Here is a 5,183-nt window from a genome sequence, read left to right as displayed (position 1 = left end):
TATTTATTTTAAAATAAAATTTGCAAATTAAAGTTTATTTAATTATTTTATTAGAATATTATACTGTAAAATTTTTTTCTCCTATTTTTTTTTCCATTTATGTCAGCTTGACGAACCTATCTTCCTTTTGAAATGGCGATCTCGAGACTTGCAAGTTTGTGGAGGACCTTAAGACCTCTTGAAAATTTTCAATTCTGCTTTTCTAATTTTCTTCGGTGTGGACGTGTTCAAATATGTTTGGGAATCTACTAAAAATGGCTTATAGAAAATCGCTTCGATAAAAGTACTTCCAATCTCTTATTCGCTGCAAATTTCTTTGTAAATTTGTCCACTCAACCCTTTATTCCTTGGCTTTCAGCCGGCTTAATTGAATAAATATTCTTAGAGGATGAGTTTGTTTTTATCTGACATATTCTATGTGAGATTGTTCTGATCTGAAAATAACTAAAATGAAATGGAGAAGCTGAAAGAAAGAGAGAGGGAGAGATAGAAAGCATGAAGAGATAGAGAGAAAATGAGAACTCTATGAAGGTATTTTATTTTATTTTATTTTAATAACAAAGCACAATATTATTCAAAGAAAAAAAAAGTACAATATTTATAGGCCAACAACCCGTGATACAAAACAGTAAAATCCCATAAAATCAAACCGAGCAGAATAAGCAACGAAAAGGGACTCAGGAATGGAGGCCTACGTACAACACCAACCTCGTAGCCAAGCACAGACCATTCGTAGGTGATAGCTATATGAACACAGTCCAGAATCCACCAAGCAACAAACCGAGGCACCCAGGTTACCAACCAGCCAAGCACACAAGGGAAAGCAAGGGCCTCATCATCGTCCACTAAAACATCAAAAACCACCGCCGAATTGAAATAGCATAAGCCAAATACCAAACCCTTTTTCTTCTTACCTTTAGTTTTATAATTTTTACCATCCGCATTAGGAAAACCACGATCGACAGAACGTCATACCATTTTCTCCTCAAATTCATGAAAATTCGCTTCCTCTCTGCCAAAAGGAGAAGAAAGGGAATCCTCCAAAATCTGCTAGTTAGTTTGAATCAAAATAGAGTTTTTCACAGGCTTAGTCACATGATCTTTCATTTCAACATTAGACATAACAGAAATAGGAATATTAACAAAATTAACATTGCCCTCAAAGCCATCATAGGAAGCTAAATCCGATTGATCATGAACCTGCATATTCGAAACCAAGTTTAACAGAAGAAGAGGTAGCATCCCGATCCACGGAAACCAGCGAAGAGGATTCACCACAACCAAGCAATTCCCGACTAGGAGAAATAGGAGAACCAGAAGGCTCAACGTCCATACAAGGCACATTATCCATAGCCAAACCGCACGGAGAAGGCACAATGTCTGCACAAGACAAAGCTGGTTTAAAATTAAAATCACAATTCAATTCACCAACCTCACTAGTACATAACCGCGAAACTTGGGAACAGGTTCGACCCCAACCACTATAGAGTCCACCTGGAATAAATTAGAATTAGTTATAACAGGAGTAACTCCCTCCAAAATCTAATCATTCCCAACCAAATTCTCTGTAGAGCCTAATTATAAAGGGACAACAACAGCATCATTCGCAATATCGTCCCACAATAAGGAATGACACAATAGAGGAAGGGGGGAAGGATGAATCAAAGCCGGATTATTAGAAGCCTTGTTAGAGACCTTGTTAGAATTAGACAGACCAGTCGTAGGAAGAGGATGACAATTCCCGACCGCATGACCAATACTTTTACATGAATCACAAAATGGAGGGAACTCATCTATAACCACTTGATGGACATAGCAGAACTTCTCAAGGCCTAACCAAATCTTGTCCATGTAGGATTTAGTGATATCCACCATTAAAACACGAGCTAAGGACGGCTTGGAGCTGATAGAAGTGGCAAAATCAATTTTCAAAGGTTTGTCAAAGAGAGAGCCCAAACCGCAAAGAATGCGGGGAGAATAGAGGTGATGACATAATTGCGGAAAGGATACCCAAATTGGAATCACCGGTGACCCTTACACCCATTTAGCTTGAGGTTGAAAAAAAAAAATCTACGAATGGAATCAAGATAGAGCCATTTGGATGGAAAAAAAACCTACTAAAGAAAACTAAAAAGGAACAACCAAAGCATGGATTTCCTGTTACGAGATCCAAAGGGAAGGCGAGCCACGAAAAGAGGATGCCCTAAGTTCTAAAAAATCATTGACAGAAGAGGAGTCCGCAAGAACATCCAAAAACGAACGCGAAGAAGATGAACCCCCTAAAAAATAGGGGTCGCAAAGCTTCGGTCCATTCCGGCACGAGCCGGAAAGCGAAAGCAAGCCAAAAATCGAAAACCAAAAGTTAAACCAGAGAAGGAAGAGAACTTTCCTGGAAGATACAAAAATTGCCGGCGCCACCGAAGTGAGCAGCCCTAGCCAAGCAGAACCGTGCCAGAGGAAGCTAGGGCAAAGCCAAATCTATGAGGTTTAATGGTAAGAAAGTAGAGAATTAGGTCTACACAAGTAAGGCTTCGTTTGTGACATCTTTAGACCATTATTTTTTTCTTGCTTTCAAGAGATTTTTATATTAAAAAACATGTTTACAAAACAGAAAGAAAGCCGTCCCAAACGAATCCTAAGTTGTTATGTGTACATAAGCTTGTCCTCAAACCTCTTGTTTATATGTTGAAGTATAATAATGCTATATAAAAAAATTATATTAAAAAATAAAATATATAAATGACATAGTATAGCTTAGTAAAATCTTATCATAAAAATGAGATATGATGATTATGACTTCGTTTGGGATGGATTTTTTATTGCTTTTTCAAAACGGAATTTTAGTATAAAAATTAAAACTCTGTTTTAAGAAGCAATAAAAAAGCTTTCCCAAACAAAACTGATATATCTTTAATTATATGAGATATGCGTAAGAACTTTTCATATATATGATGAGCTCACATGTAGCTATTGATTGGTCTTGTTCGATCTGATTGATTTAACTAATTTGTTGATGATCATCGTCGAAAGACTCAATATAGATTGTTGAAGAAGAGCTCACATGTAGCTATTGATTGCTTTTTAAAATGGAATGCATATTACTAATAAAAAATATTTTTTTTTGTAAATTGCAAAAATATAGTGGTAAAAAAAAAATACTTTTGGTCTAAAAATCAAAGCAACAAGAAAGCTATCCTAAATGAAGTCTTAGGCTTAGTTTGGGACAGTCTTCTAAAATAACTTTTCAATATAAAAATTTCTAAAATTTTTGTACTAAAAAGTTGTTTTAAAAAGCAGTAAGAAAGTTATACCAAACAAAGCCTTTAACTTACCAATGTTGTATTAAGTCCTTTGCATTCTATTGGTTTCATGCAACTCGAAGTTTATCAACTTTTCTAAAAATAAAAATGGACAGATAAAAATTAGTATGAGAATATTCTGCCGTAAATTATATCAAGATGGACATAAAAATCGTTGGATTTACTTTAAAAACTCTTCATATACAACATTAATTATAAAATAAATTAAATAAATTTTAAGCTTATATTAACAAAATTTATAATAGGATATCTTGAAACAATTTTTTTTTTCTAGAAGTCCAAATAAATCTAGCCTGGCTAATTTATTCAAAGCTCTATGTTGCATGTTGATGATGGGTTTACTCTTTAATTATCATGATAATAAATCAAGCCATCTAATTCATTTTCTTATGATTAGATTTAAATTTGTTTAAAATGTTTTGAAATCAGGATGAATCCAATCATACAAAATAAAATGTTTAGGGCAGCTTTTAACTTTATAGAGTTTAGATTAATTGATCAAGAGTAAGAAGAATGTACCAACAAGCAAAATAATTTAAAGAAAAAGATAAACATTTTATTTTTGAATTAAAATCGAGTTCAAAAGTAACTACAATCCAATCTACCAATTAAACATGTCATAATTTTAGACCCGAAATCAACCTAGTTATTAAAAAGGTCAAACTGAATCTTTTTTTTAATCAAATTCAAATCAAATCATTTATTAATACCCTGTGGCTTGCTCTCAAATAAAACCTAAGATTTTATTTATGATAATTTTCTTATTGTTTTACTTCTCAATTCTAAATCATAATTTTTATTTACTTACTATCTTTTTTTCCATTCTTATAAAAATTTTATAATAGAAATCAATTTTTTTACAACCAGTTTAAAAAACTGACTTTAATAAATTAATTTTATAAAATAATAAAAAAAAATGTACCAAAAGGAAGTCTAATAAATCGTACTGATCTTCTCTCACGTACGGCCGGCCTCAATATTAAAGCAGGTTAGGTGACCGATCCTAATTTGGTGACAGACCAACCGCCGGAGACATTAAGGAAATAAAATCTTTCTTTTTGTTTTGTTTTTTTAATATAGAAAATAGATATTATTTAAATAAAGCAAGTGCGAATACTGACTGGCATCTTCATATGAACAGAAGTTTTTTTTTTTTTTTTTTTAAATTCACACGTGTTAAATTAAAAAAGGATTATAAGTCTTTAATGAGTCATTAGTTCTTTAAAAATATAACATTTAAAATAAAATCTAGAAGCTAATGATTCAATCTAATACAAGAAAAAAATAATGAAAGCAACAAAAACAAGCAATTCCATCAAGAGAAGCTAAGGGCCACCTAAGAGAGGGACCTCAAGAGGGAGCAATTATTACGTTCGGTCACCGAATGCGTTCATAGGCCTATAACTACGCGCCACATCACCTAAAACTCGGTATTGAGTAATCGGTATTGCTCGATATACATTCGGATACGTTCAGATTTGACCGGACGCAACAATTGCTCCTCAAGAGGAAGGCAGGAGCAACATAACAGTAGCAATTGGCCCCAAACAACATAAGCAACTTAAGGCCATAGCAGCCTGCTTAAAATGAAACAACAAGGAACATGGAATAAAGAGGACAAGGAAATAGCAAGCCTCCAACAAACTGCCAGAAACAATGAACAATCATTCACATCCAACGATGGCACACAATCGGCCCCAGCCAAAAAACCACAAAGACGACAACCACCCCTCAACTAAGAGAGATGAACAGAATAGGAAAGCCCAAACAAACAGGAAAGACAAAGCCTGAAAATTAAAACCCATGAACACAAGGTTTGGCTCTATTCATCTTTTTCTTTTTTCCTTTCAAACTTTCCACCAT

This window comes from Dendrobium catenatum, unplaced genomic scaffold, assembly GCF_001605985.2.
Source record: "Dendrobium catenatum unplaced genomic scaffold, ASM160598v2 original_scaffold_138396, whole genome shotgun sequence".
NCBI lineage: Eukaryota > Viridiplantae > Streptophyta > Magnoliopsida > Asparagales > Orchidaceae > Dendrobium > Dendrobium catenatum.
The sequence above is the reverse complement of the archived record's forward strand: the minus strand, read 5'-3'. Positions refer to the sequence as shown.